General features: G+C 33.1%; 1 protein-coding gene across 1 annotated transcript in view; it reads right to left on the minus strand.

Annotated features, from left to right (window-relative positions):
• LOC128993007 (gastrula zinc finger protein XlCGF49.1-like) overlaps positions 1–15,815 on the minus strand; it is a gene marked incomplete at its 3' end in the record, with an annotated part of 52,623 nt that overhangs the window by 14,885 nt on the left and 21,923 nt on the right. The window contains exons 4-5 of the mRNA XM_054416758.1: positions 11,894–11,970; positions 7,857–7,933 (exon numbers count right to left, since the gene is read on the minus strand). The remainder of the gene's footprint in view (positions 1–7,856; positions 7,934–11,893; positions 11,971–15,815) is intronic.

A 15,815-nucleotide genomic window follows, 5' to 3' on the forward strand; every position in this document is an offset into this window, starting at 1 on the left:
CAATATAAAATATATTTAACTAGTGTACCTGTTGCTCAAATTCGAGCAATTGCGAAGCATTACAGGCGACTCAAAGATTATGGAAATACGCACGATCTACACAACAGTTAGATATAATCAAAATCTTTTGTAAATTATCTTATCTTTTTTCAAAAAGCTGATCTTGTTTTTTAGTGTTTCTACAAATAGTTCCCTCTCATAGCCGCATTAGGTTGTCTATAATAACGATTATAAATGAAAAAAAAAACATTATTTCTTTTCTTCTACTTGGTTGTGTTCTATGACTTTTTCTATGTTTCCATTGTTTGCAAATCGGTTATTTCAATGATTGCTCAAGAAATGTAGCATATTGTTAATTCAGTTTTATTTTTAGCCTATATCAATTTGTCCAGGATTTCTCGCTTTTTTCCATTGTAATAATTTCACCAACCCAAGTTTCGTCTACAGATGCAATACGCCAAAGAATATTACCTACGTAGGTACCTACGTATACCTACAATCTCCAAGAAGTGGTAAAAAAAGGCAGAAACCAAGCCATACAATAGTTATAAGTTAACTCCATAAGAAATAATTTTAAGAGTCACTGTGATATTAGGATTTTCCACTGATTTGGTAATAGAACATTATATTGCAAAACATGACACGATGCAGAATAAAATCGATTTTAAAAACCCATTGCAAATACTGTACTTCATTTTGAAAAATTCAATAAATCACAATTTAAATATTAACAGCTGTTTCAATAAAAAGTAGTATAGAATGTAAACAAATCTGAAGAGGCAACTTTAAATGCTTCTGGGGCAGAGCCCCAAGGGAATTTACCTCGTTCCTCTTTTGATGGCTCATCTATAGACCAAGACCTTTCTTTAGAGACTCCTACCAAGTTTCTACACCCAGCCGTTCTCTCAAATTAGCTGGGACAAAAACCCAGTTTTTCCTCCATAAGGATAACATGGGATGGGAATTCAAAGGCCACTGGGGCAGAGCCCCAAGGGAATTTACCACGTTTTTCTTTTGATGGCTCATCTACAGACCAAGACCTTTCTTTAGACACCTCTAATGAGTTTCTACGCCCAGCCGTTCTCTCAATTTAGCTATGACAAAGAAAAACAGTTTCAAATTAATATATAGATAAACGGTATCAGCAATCTGACACATACTTTCTCCCATTAGCTTGTCAACAACCTTTATCATGGGTAAGCGATGAGAGTAACTATGGTATTTAATAGGTATAATCTCAAAAGTTTCATTATCTTTTGAACAGAAATGAAGGGATGCACTATTTTGTTTAGAATTATAAGGACCATAACAGAAGGATTTCAATCAGAATCGGTTTTTTTTTCCAAAAATCAATTTTTCCGTTTTTTAATGGGTTTTTATGGGAAAATAACATAAAACTTTTGAGCCATAATTTTTACAGCGATGGGGGTTGCACAGTGTTGTTTGGAATTATAAGTATTATCACATACTAATTTCAATCTAAATGGGTTTCTTTCGAAAATACCATTTTCTCTTATTTTATGGGAAAATAACATAATTTACTATAACTTTTGAACCGTAATTTTTACAGAAATGGGAGTTCTACCATTTTGTTCAGAATTTAAAGTGCTACAACTTGCTAAATTTTTATCAAAATCGTTCGGGCCGTTTTTGAGAAAATCCGATTTTCCCGTTATATTATAAGTTTTTCTGTGAAAATCTACATTAAAAATCAAAATTTCCAAAAAAAAAATAAAAAAACACCTGGATTAGTACCTACATACCGTACCAAATTTCATCAAAATTGGACTACAGGTAGGTGTGGTCTGTAGCTCTGTACACATCTAGACACACACATCACTTCGAAAACCACTTTTTTTAAACTCACACTCAAAAAATGTTGACGAAAACAATACTTTCTCCATATATTATGGTACAGGGGGAGAAAGTAAAAAGATGCTTGTTTTAGTATATGCCAACCAACAGACGGCCCAAAAGACCATTGTTTTAAGTGCTAGGCCATTTAATTTTGTAATTGTATAGTTAGGCTCTTTACTAGTCATGAATGATTGTAAACCGGTTATCTTTTGTTAAATAAAGCACTTTTTCATTTTATTAGTCAAATTTGGAAATTTTGTTTATTTAATTCTAAGCTATCAACATAAATTTGATTATTTCTTGGATATGATATTTATTTCAAAGCTGCAGAGCATTATGGTTTCTCTAGTGTTATTTAAATAGGAAATGAATCCAATAATTTTGAGGGAATATTTTAGTAGAAATTCAGCCAGGTAAATGGAAATTGGCTTAGTGTGCAGGTTTGCTGAGGCGGGGGTATTTATATCAACCATGGTAGGGTGAGTAAGTGCTGCCAACATTAAACTGTTATGTAGGCTACTCATTACCTAATATTTGGCTGAAATAGATTCTTATTTGATGGTAGTCACACCCGCCTGTCCAAACTAAAATGTCCAAAGCCGCTGCCAGTTGCACGACGATCAATAACTCAGACCTGTCTCACGACGTCTAGAGCTCTTGCTTACGGAGCTAGGTTAGGTTAAGTTAGTTTGTACTACAGTCGGCAAAAAAGTATTCACGATGTGCGGGGGCTCTCGACGTGGTGGGACAGCGCTGAGCTATTGGACGCTGTGAAACTGGCAGCGGCTTTGGACATGGTGCAACTGCTACATTTTGAAGAGTGTTAAGTGCGCTGTTTCACGACGACCAATCTCATGACATCCAGAGCTTGTAGAAAGACTACAGTATGTTTATTGCAGTTGCTGTACTTTTGGACATGAGATTTGAACGTCATGCAACAGTCAAATATTTCATAGACTATTGGACATCATGAGAATGCCCAAAAATTTTACTTTGGATGTTGTGACACTGACTTACATTATTCTATGTGGTTACCCTTGGATGTCGTGAAATGCATCCTTATTTTTATACAACAGGTTACACTAAAAAACCTTATTAATACTTGATAGTGCCTTATCAGAAAGTCTGTACATAGCATTTTGTTACCATGTTAGCCTACCTATGAGTAATGATGTGTCATACTGGTCAATGTGTTGATCCTGTGTAGTGGTATGTATTAGAACGGAATGTATCGATACCTATATCGTATCTTACATTTGTGCATGAATTTTTACCCGTATCAAATGAAATATTGTAGTTATTTCTAATTTTTAGGAAAAAATTAAATATCTTAAATGTACAAGCTGCAGAGACAGATACTATGTTACTTACAAGCTTGTAATACTTTAATACTTTTCAATGAAACTAGGTGAAACCCGTCAAAATCGACGGTTGGTTTAAGGGCTTACGAACAATTACTTCTAGCAGTGTTTTGAGATATTTGGATGTATAACACTTGCTTGAAAACAATTTTTTTCATAATTAAGTTAAATGTTTAAAATTTAACACAGAAAAAAATACCGATACAAAGCATATGTACGTAATCACATACAATCTATATATATAATACGCTAAGCCGATTTTTGTAAACATAACTCCTCCCTCATTTTTGGACCGATTTTGATGATTAAAGTGTCAAAAAAATTGCCCTGATCTGTAGTTTTGCAAAGTGCTTTTAGTTATTTGATATCTTTATTAGTTTGGGCAAGATCTTCCATCAAAGTTGGATTTTCTCCCATAAGATTAACATGGGGGAATCTAAATATTTAATTGGAAACTTTGTCTCCACTAATTTGAGAGAACGGCTTGGCGTAGAAACTTGGTAGAGGTGTCCAAAGAAAGGAAAGACGAAGTAAATTCGATTAGGTCTCTGTCCCAGAAGCCTTTAAAGATCCCTCTACAGATTTGTTTACATTTTGGTCATGTGGATAATACTTTTTAATAAAACAGCTGTTTATTTTATAATTGTATTTTAAACAGCACACATTTATTGGGAGTTACTGAATAGTCCAAAAGAAGTATTTACAATGTTATTTTCTGATTTTAAACTGGATTTTCTTCTGTATCATGTCATGTGTTGCAATATAAAGTTCCATTACCAAATCAGTGGAAAATCGTTTTATCACAATAACTCTTACAATTATTTTTTATTGAACTATCTTATATCTATTTTACGGGTTTGTGTCTGCATTTTTCACACCTTTTCCCTATATTTTATCATATTATTCTAGACAGATCATCATAGGGTCATGAGATTATTGTCATACATGCTTTCAATCATTGGAAAAATCATCGATTGTGTAATACAATACAAAATAATACAAGTGCAGAAGGGCATGGTGCCCATTTGAGCCGTGTCCATATTTTGTTAAATTAATAGTGGTTTATAGCAACTGGATAAAATATTTTACAATATTTATGTAGAAATATGTGCATGATTTAGAAAGTCATTAAGCTGGATAACTGCAATATACTGCAGACTTTTCAGAGAGGTTACTTTGATGTATTCATTCATCTTAGTGTAAACATAATATAGATATGTGTACAGATAAGAACTTGAACTCTTAGGGAGCCTTTGAATTTTATTAGACTAACGAAAAGGGTTGTGCATGTTTAATAGCGCTACTCGGCAACAAAAACAATGTAATTCATCTCTAAAAAATATATTCTTAAGTGCACTAAGCAGCAGCCTAAAAAATGCTATGTAGCTTCCTCATATAGTTACAAAATGCTCAAACTCGCATTGTCACATTTATGATTCGGCTTATATTTCTCCAACTTCATCTGCAGAAGAAGTTCAGTGTGCTCTTATCGTGTCTAATAACATCCAAATACAAAAACCTTGACTAAAATGGTACCTATCTTGACAAATTATTTGCAGTGACCTATATTACGGACCGTGGCTCACTGCGTTGGTAACATTATTGAAAGTATCACAATATTTTGGCTGTAAGAGTAAATACTATTTAAGCAGCTACTGTCACGACAGAAAGGTCATATTCTTTTTAAACTAGATCACATTATCGTTTATAAGATACGTTGATTAACAATGCATGTAAACGGATCAATATTTAAGTAACAGCCAATTTACAGTATGTTTTTTCTCTTTGGAAATGGCACATTGCTATTTCATTTGCATTATTTGTTGCCAATGAAGCCACACGACCATATAAACGAGGAGGCTCCTAACCGTCAATTTCGACGGGTTTCACCTAGTAGACCACTATAATGGTCTATTCTCTGTGATGTAATGTCCACATCTTTACTAATGAAACTTGTTATGGATGTTGATAGTTCTGAGCGAAACTGATAAGTTAAATTATTTATGAAATAGTTGTATTTTGTATTATGTTAATAAACATTTTATTTATTTATAGCTTTATTAAAAACCATGAAAATAGATTTAATTGAAATCAATTCAGACAAATAGAAATTCGCTTGGTCGTCAGGTTTGCTGCGGCGGGGTTTTTTTTTTACTTTAATGTCCGTTTTAGTTCAAATTTGCGGCGTTGTATTTTACTAACGAGTGGGTTTATCAAAAAAATGTCAAGAATAAAAAAGTTTTTAAACTGCATAATCCATCCGAAAACTTAATAATAATTTTATTGTAGCTGTTATCCAGTTATGGCTGTGAAAAGAAAACTGCTTGCGTATTAATATATGGATTAATCTTTTAAGTAAAAAAGGGAACAGCTGATTTTCAGACCTGCAAAGACCTGCTTTGTATTGCCCAAAATGACGAAGACAGGTGGCATTTCGGTGTTGGACAGCAATACATGGCTTAATTAATGTTTGTAAAACAGCCAAAAACGTCGTAATATAGTGAAAAAATTAGATTTTTGATGATGTGAAGTATTGAAAATGTTTTAAAAACTACCAAAAATGTACTTATTCTTGGTTTCTTCATTTCATTTTTTTCACCAACATTATGTTAGACCAATATGATGTACTTTAACTAGTAAAATTTTTTTTAATTGTTTAATCATGACCTTTAATTTGATTGTGCATATAAACCTATTGTTACATGTAAGAGTTTCTTCTGACTCCTATTGGGCCATCGCTCAAGGAGGTAGCACATCACTGAATAATGTGTTAAAATAATTTCAATGCCCAGTAACTGAGTACCAAGTTTTGAAGCTCCACCTTTATTACTTTTTGAAATATTTAACTGTCCCGAGACTTTTTATCTAACCTGTATTATACATGATATTGGTTAAGAAAATTTAGTTAATTTACATTTTATATTAAATATGATAACATATAGGATTTAGCATTGGTCTTACAATTGACTATTATTTATAAACAAAGTTTTGTGAGTCATTTCATGTCATTTGGCTTTTTATGATGACGTTCATTGATATCAATAAAAACATGTCTGTTATAATTGCTTTTAAATTCCTACTTATAAGGACTCATCAGTTGTGGAAATGAACAAGACCAAAATTAGATTGTCAAGAATGAATACATATATATTTGTAAAATAGGACATTTGTATAAGGATTTCCAACATGTAGATCACACTTATAAGGTTTCTCTTCTGTATGAACTGACAATATATGTACCTTCTAACTGTTTTTGCGGTTAAAGGATTTTTCACATTTAGAGCACTTGTACCTCTCTTCTGTATGAACCAATGTATGTTCTATCAAATTGCTTAAATATGCAAAAGACTTTCCCAGTGACGTAGCCCGGGGGGGGGGGGGGTCCTGACCCCCCCCTTCTAGCCTTATATATATTTTTTTGTTAAATTATATGTAAAATTATATAATCATACACTGTATTGACTGATTGATTATTTTCAATGCCAAGAGAGCTAAAAAAAGACCATTATAGAGCTTATATTTTTTAAAATTTTCCCGAACCCATCTTTTACCTGGGGGTATGGAATACTCCCATGCACCCCCTTAGTCGGTCGACCCCCCCTATTTTAAAATCCTGGCTACGTCACTGACTTTCCGCATATGTGGTGCATTAATGAAGACTCTCTTCTGTATGAACCGACAATACATGAGACTTCAAATTGAATTTGTGTACATAGGATTTTCCACATGTTGTGCACTTATAAGGTCTCTCTTCTGTATGAATTGACAATATATGTACCTTCAAATGGTTTTTGCGTTTAAAGGATTTTCCACATGTTGTGCACTTATAAGTTTTCTCTTCTGTATGAATTTACAATATATGCAACTTCAAACCGTATTTGCGTTTAAAGGATTTGCCACATGTTGTGCACTTAAAAGGTTTCTCTTCTGTATGAATTGTCAATATATGCAACTTCAAACCGTGTTTGTGTTTAAAGGATTTGCCACATGTTGTGCACGTATAACGTCTCTCTTCTGTATGAACAGACAATGTATGCGACTTCAACTTGTATTTGCATAAAAATGATTTTCCACATGTAGAACACTTATGAGGACGCTCATTGCTATGTATTAATACATGTCTGTTATAAATGAATGTTGATGCAAAGGATTTTCCACATGTAGTGCACTTATAAGGTCTCTCTTTTGTATGAATTGTCAATGTATGTTTCTTCAAACTGCATTTGTGTGCAAATGATTTTCCACATGAAGTGCACTTATAAGGTCTCTCTTTTGTATGAATTGTCAATGTATGTTTCTTCAAACTGCATTTGTGTGCAAATGATTTTCCACAGGTAGTGCACTTATAAGGTTTCTTCCCTGTGTGTGTCAACACATGACTCTTTGCATTATGTTTCTGGGTAAAGGTTTTGTTACACATCAAACATCTAAAGGGGCGCTCGCCCGTGTGATACAATATATGAACCTTCATTCTTAACTGAGTTAAAAAATTTTCTCCACATATTGGACACTTAAGCAGAGGCTTTTTAGTGTGTTTTAACATTTGTAATTTTCCAATTTCTGTCTTTGTGAAACTTATTAGAAAAGCTTATAATACCATAATAATCAGAAGGGTCGACAAATTTATAAGCCTCGTACCTTTATTTATAAATCTTTTTTGTAGGACTTGTTAAATGATGCAGTTGCACGAATACTGGGCTTATCTAGCAACACATCTGAAAAATATCACACTTTATTAACACATTTATTTAGGTCAAATAATGATTAAACAATTTAAAACAATTTTTACTAGTTCAAGTACATCATATTGGTCTAACATAATGTTGGTGCAAAAAATTAAATGAAGAAACCAAGAATAAGTACATTTTTACTGGTTTTTAAAACACTTTCAATACTTCACATAAAAAAAAATCAATTTTTCCCACTATATTACGATGTTTTTGGCCGTTTTACAAACATTAATTGGAGGCTAAAAGCTTTGTATTGCTGTCCAACACCGAAATGCCACCTGTCTTCGTCATTTTGGGCCAAGCAGGTTTTTTCATGTCCGAAAATCAGCTGTTCGCTTTTTTACATAAAAGATTAATCCATATATTAATACGCAAGCAGTTTTCTTTTCACAGCCATAACTGGATAACAGCTACAATTATTATTAAGTTTTCGGATAGAACATGCAGTTTAAAAACTTTTTTATTCTTGACATTTTTTCGATAAACCCACTCGTTTAGGAGTTACAGCCCATGAAAAAATTACTTCCGGTGTGACATCTTTACTAATGAAACTTGCAGCGCCGTCCTTAGGGTGGAGCGAGTGGAGCGACCGCTCCAGGCCTCGCGCCGGAGGCCTGTCCGGCGAGGCCTGCCCGGCGAGGCCTTACTATCGCTAGAAATAAGTTAATGTTTTGGAATGAAAATAAAAAAATAAAGGACAGACAGATACATGTGCCTAAAATATGTCTTATTTATTATTAATTAACCTATATCAATTGTTGTATCGATTAAAAACCTACGAACGACATTTAAAACACAAAAGAATATCAAACAACGTTTGACAGCTCGGCGGCGATGACGGAACCCGAGCTTCGCGGCAGCCACCCCGGTGAATGTGAGTGAGTCATACGCTTACTCTTACTGGTACTGGTGCCATTAAACTTCTATTGTATGATTAATTAAGTTCAATTTATTTACAGATGTAAATGTTTACTGGATTGAATGGATAATCAGCATGGATAAGACTGACTGTAAACTACTCGCAATACGCAATAAACATAAACCTATGACAATATTTGTCATTAAAGTAAAAAGTAATACTGTGAATTACACTGTAATGATACTACCTCTTTTAATTTATTATTAAAAACTCATTGACAATTATAGGTAATATTTTTCACCTATATAACCCCCATTACAGACCAACTGCCGAAAACACAATAAACCTATCTCGACAAAAAGTGCATAAACAAGTTAGCCTATGAGCATTTACTATTTACAAAGTGACGGGACGACAATCCACAATGAAGAGAAGTGTTCATTTTTTCATTAATTATTGTAAAGAACTTCGTGGACAATATTTATGATATCCACTTTAGAATTGGAACAATAATATGTGCAATTAGCTATAATATTAACGGCCATTTACAGAGTGTAAAAGATTCATTTGTTTAATCAAAATGCTTAAAATGACGAATTTGCAAGTATCTCATTGACAATTATTTATGTAATATTTTTTACCTTTAAAACACCCTTCACAGACCAACTGCCGAAAACACAATAAACCTAACTTGACAAAAAATAAATAAACAAGATAGCCTATAAGCATTTACTATTAATTGTCGTCCCGCCACTGTGTTTAATTTACAAAGGGTTAATTCAATTCACAATCCACAGTAAAGGAGAAGTGTTATTTATGATTTTTTTTATTAATGATTGTAAAGAATTTCGTGTGCAATATTTATGATATCCACTTTGGAATTGGAACAATAATATGTGTAATTAGCAATAATATTCACGCCCATTTTCAGAGTGTAAAATATTCATTTTTTTTCGTCAAAGTGCTTAAAATGACGACTTTACAAGTATAATTTTACAAAAATTTTCCGGGGGGAAACCACCGGACTCCCCTCTCAGCTGGGGGGTACGGAGTACCCCCCAGACCCCCCGGTGAGCTTGGTTAAACAAGACCTCGCAATTATGTATTGCCCCAGGCCTCGCATTTTATAAAGACGGCTCTGGAAACTTGTTATAGATGTTGATAGTTCTAAGCGAAACTAAACTGATAAGTTAAATTTATGAAATAGTTGTATTTTATATTATATTAGTAAACATTTTATTTATTTATAGCTTTATTAAAAACCATGAAAATAGATTTAATTGAAATCAATTCAGACAAATAGAAATTCGGTTAGTCGTCTGGTTTGCTGCGGTGGGTTTTTTTTTTACTTTAATGTCTGTTTTAGTTCAAACTTGCGGCTTTGTATTTTACTAACAAAGACCTTTAATTTGATTGTGCATATAAACCTATCGTTACATGTAAGAGTTTCTTCTGACTCCTGTTGGGCCATCGCTCAAGGAGGTAGCATATCACTGAATAATGTGTTAAAATAATTTCAATGCCCAGTAACTGTGTACCAAGTTTTGAAGCTCCACCTTTATTACTTTTTGAAATATTTTACTGTCCTGGGACTTTTTATCTAACCTGTATAATACATGATATTGGTGAAGAAAATTTAGTTAATTTACATTCTATATTAAATATGAAAACATATAGGATTTACCATTGGTCTTACAATTGACTATTATTTATAAACAACATTTTGTGAGTCATTTCATGTCATTTGGCTTTTTATGACGTTCATTGATATAAATGAAAACATGTCCGTTATAATTGCTTTTAAATTCCTACTTATAAGGACTCATCAGTTGTGGAAATGATTAAGACCAAAATTAGATTGTCAAGAATAAATACATATATATTTGTAAAAAAAGGACATTTGTATAAGGATTTCCAACGTGTAGATCACTTATGAGGACGCTCATTGCTATGTATAAATATATTTCTGTTATAAAGGAATGTTGATACAAAGGATTTTCCACATGAAGTGCACTCAAGGTTTCTCTTCTGTATGAATTGAATTGACAATGTACGTGACTTCAAATTGTTTTTGCTTTTAAAGGATTTTCCACATGTGTTGCACTTATAAGGTTTCTCTTCTGTATGAATTGACAATATATGTACCTTCCAACTGTTTTTGCGGTTTAAAGGATTTTTCACATTTAGAGCACTTGTACCTGTACTAAATTCCAACAGTATGTTCTATCAAATTGCTTATATATGCAAAAGACTTTCCGCATATGTGGTGCATTAATGAAGACTCTCTTCTGTATGAACCGACAATACATGCGCCTTCAAATTGCATTTGTGTGCATAGGATTTTCCACATGTTGTGCACTTATAAGGTCTCTCTTCTGTATGAATTGACAATATATGTGACTTCAAATGGTTTTTGCGTTTAAAGGATTTTCCACATGTTGTGCACTTATAAGGTTTCTCTTCTGTATGAATTGACAATATATGCAACTTCAAACCGTATTTGCGTTTAAAGGATTTGCCACATGTTGTGCACTGAAAAGGTTTCTCTTCTGTATGAATTGTCAATTTATGTTCATTCAAACCTTTTTTGCATTTAAAGGATTTACCACATGTTGTGCACTTATAACGTCTCTCTTCTGTATGAACGGACAATGTATGCGACTTCAACTTGTATTTGCATAAAAATGATTTTCCACATGTAGAACACTTATGAGGACGCTCATTGCTATGTATTAATACATGTCTGTTATAAATGAATGTTGATGCAAAGGATTTTCCACAGGTAGTGCACTTATAAGGTTTCTTCCCTGTGTGTGTCAACACATGTTTCTTTACCGTATATTGCTGGGTAAAGGTTTTGTCACACATCAAACATTTAAAGGGGCGCTCGCCCGTGTGATACAATATATGAACCTTCATTCTCAACTGAGTTAAAAAAAATTTCCCACATATTGGACACTTAAGCAGAGGCTTTTTAGTGTGTTTTAACATTGGTAAGTTTCCAATTTCTGTCTTTGTGAAACTTATTAGATAAGCTTAAAGTACCATAATAATCAGAAGGGTCGACTAATCAATAAGCCTTGTACCTTTATTTATAAATCTTTTCTGTAGGACTTGTTAAATGATGCAGTTGACCGAATACTGGGCTTATCTAGCAACACATCTGAAAAATATCACACTTTATTAACACATTTATTTAGGTCAAATAATGATTAAACAATTTAAGACCATTTTTACTAGTTCAAGTACATCATATTGGTCTAAAATAATGTTGGTGCAAAAACTGAAATGAAGAAACCAAGAATAAGTACATGTTTGGTGGTTTTTAAAACACTTTCAATACGTCACATCATCAAAAATCAATTTTTCCCACCATATTACGATGTTTTTGGCCGTTTTACAAACATTAATTGGAGGCTAAAAGCTATGTATTGCTGTCCAGGGCCGAAATGCCACCTGTCGTCGTCATTTTGGGCCAAGCAGGTTTTTGCTGCCCTAGGTCCGAAAATCAGCTGATCGCTTTTTTACTTAAAAGATCAATCCATATATTAATACGCAAGCAGTTTTCTTTTCACAGCCATAACTGGATAACAGCTTGACGTGTTTTAATGTTTGAGGTGTCAAATTAAAGGTGTTTTCACGTAGATGTGCAAATATGTCTCAGAATATTAAGAAAGGGCATTTAAGTACTAACAGGGGTTTTTCCCATTTTTTACTCTAAAAATATAAAATTTCACAATTTCTTTCCAAACCATTAGGTACCGTAGCTTGAAAAAAGAAATAACTTTGCTTATTGAAGTGTGGTTGTATGCCTAACAGTTACGGAGATAATTCAAAACAATTTTAATTTAAAATGTCCATGTTATTCTTATGGAGAATTAAAATAATGTTGTAGTTTTCCTTGTTTATAGATATACTAGCTTTTACCCGGCGCGCGTTGCTGCGCTTAACAACTATTATTTTAAATAGTAATGTTTTCTTTATGATGAATAATAAAAGTGTATACAACAAATTAAAATAGAATATTTTACTTAATTGCCAGTGGATAAACAGTGTTTTTTGTTTTTTCATTAGGTGTATAAATATATAATTTTTGAGGCGTACCTACCACCACGTGAGCACGCAACATACAGCTGTCCGTGTGAAAAGCATGCATTTTCTAAATTTAAACCGACGATAGTCAGAGATTGCCCTAGTGCCTTATAATGGTCATTGCAAAAGCAAGACACAAAGGATATTGTAGTATAGTATTGCAGAGGGTAACCTACAAAACAGTTTATGAAAGTAAACATCTGCTTTTGAATTTTATTCATGTAAACATTGTAGTTCAAAAAGGGTACTTTCCTGTTAAAGGGAACATTCATTATTATCGATGATTTTCAATCGATATATCGATATTTTTGTTTCCCTTTACAATCCATTACAAATTGACAACTGATCTTGTTTAGGCTAAAATCTAGTCTATTATATCGATTAAAACTGTTCTAAGCTAACCTAACATAACCAACCAAACTTGCTGTACCATTTAAAAAATTCCGTTTGAGAAAAGGCATGTGAGGAAGACTAAACGGAATTTTGAAATGTTACAAGTTTGGTTGGTTTTGTTAGCTTGGTTTGGAACAGATTCATTTCAATATTTTTTTTATACTGAACAATATTTATTTATCGTAGTTGTCAGCTGATAGGTTTCAATTCGTTAATATCGATTGAAAATCATCGATAATAATGAATGTTCCCTTTAACAGAAAAGTACCTCAAAAAGTCTGACACTGGCCCACTTAAAACCCTCTGGGACGGATCCCTTTTAACAGATCTGCACCAAACTTCACACAAACCATCCTTGAAAGATGCTTAATAATGCCTGAAAGTTTCATTATAATCTGTCGAGTGGTTTCGGAGTCCATAACGTATATACACACACATATATATAACGTATATACACACACATATATATATGTGTGTTTATATACGTTATGGACTCCGAAACCACTCGACAGATTATAATGAAACTTTCAGAATATATATATAGTACTCTTTTATAGATATAGTTTTTAGTCAAATTTAAATATAACTTATTTTTCTTACAAAACCATTATTCGTTATAAAATATAATAAACGGTATCAGCAATCTGACACATACTTTCTCCCTTTAGCTTGTCAACAACCTTTATCATGGGTAAGCGATGAGAGTAACTATGGTATTTAATAGGTATAATCTCAAAACTTTCATTAACTTTTGAACAGTAATTTTAACAGGAATGAAGGGATGCACTATTTTGTTTAGAATTATAAGGACCATAACAGAAGGATTTCAATCAGAATCGGTTTTTTTCAAAAAAATCCATTTTTCCGTATTTTAAATGGGTTTTTATGGTAAAAAAAAACATAAAACTTTTGAACCATAATTTTTATAGCAATGGGGGTTGCACAGTGTTGTTTGGAATTATAAGTATTATCACATACTAACTCGCCTTTGGCTCGCTGGGGGCTCCGCCCCCAGGCCCCCTAGCTGTTCGTCGTCATTAGTAGATTAGAGTCTAGCCCCAGTCCCCCATTGTGGGGTGTTGACTTATCAGATTACTTACTACATCCTACTAAAATCTCTAGTAACAATAATATCTAACGGCCACTTTCAAAATTATTCCCTATAAAAATAAAAGGGGGGAATTCAAAACTTGGGGGGAAGGTGGTGAAAGGCCAAGACCAAGAAGCGTAAAGAAGTCAAGAAGGCAATACAAATAAAAATACTGTAAGATGGTTATTACCGAAAAGTAGTTTTTAAAAGGCTTAAAAAGTCAGAAGCTTAAAAAGTTATGTCCCATAAGAATAACTTAAAAAATGGTTATTATAGGAAAATTTTACTTTGAAAAATTGTCTAGTTTGTTTGGGGGAGAGGGAATTTTTTATTTCTGGGGGGGGGGGGGTTGTTATTGTAAAACGTCACTTTTGAAGAGGGACACAAGACCTAAAGACCTACAATCGTGCCAAATTTCAGATCTCCAGTTTATGTAGAAGTGGGTAAACGTGATTTAGACCGATGCACTTGTAGGAATGACATGGAGGAAGTCAATATTTTGGAAGGGGGTTATTATTAATTTAAAATGTCAATTTCCGAAAAGGGTGCAAATCCTACAATTGGGCCAAATTTCAGTATCTCCAGCTAATCTATAAATGGGTAAACGTGTTTTAGACCGATGCACCTGTAAGAATAACATTGGGGGGGGGGGGGGTTATTATTGTAGATGTCAGTTTGAAATAAGAGCTCAAGACCTAAAATGGTGCCAAATTTCAATCTCCAGCTAATCTAGAAGGGGGTAAACGTGATTTAGAACGATGCACCTGTAGTGACAGTAGGAAAGATATAAGGGGAGAAATCGATTTTGTAGGGGGGGGGGGGGATTTTGATATGGTTCATTTTATATTCACCTTGGTGTTAGCTCTAATACAGTAAAGTGTGTATAGTTTCAATACCCTTGTGCCCATATAACATGGAAAGAGTCCTTTTAAAACTTTGAAAATGTATAAAAATATTTCACATTTTGACATTAAACTTAAGTTTTAGGGGTTAAGGAGTAAAGTTACGAAAAAGCATGTAGAGTGTAAAATTTAAGGTAGACTAAGGAAAATACAAAGCAATTATAATAATTGTAAAAACAAATTGCAGAGGTAGGAAACGGTAGCGAAAACCAAAAAAAGACTTAAAAGGATTTTAAAAATTTTAGAAAGTAGGACGTTTATTAAAGGGTGAAGGGGTGAAAGTTTCGGAAACGTTTGAGAGGGTTTGTAGAAAATGTAATTCCTGACGATTAAAATTTTTTCAAATCTTTTCTAGCTATAATAAATAAATAAATAAAAATGCCTTTATTGATCAAGCGTTTCTCAGTACAACTGCTTTTCAGAACAACTCTCGTCATATTATAAGTAACAATAACTTATAACTAACAAACAAATAAATAGAAACAATACAAAACAGAAACAAGAAAATCTCTCTTACCGTTTTCAAGCTAT

The sequence above is a fragment of the Macrosteles quadrilineatus genome, unplaced genomic scaffold (genome assembly GCF_028750875.1).
Source record: "Macrosteles quadrilineatus isolate MER2022 unplaced genomic scaffold, UCM_ALF_1.0 Scaffold_4__1_contigs__length_99947679, whole genome shotgun sequence".
NCBI lineage: Eukaryota > Metazoa > Arthropoda > Insecta > Hemiptera > Cicadellidae > Macrosteles > Macrosteles quadrilineatus.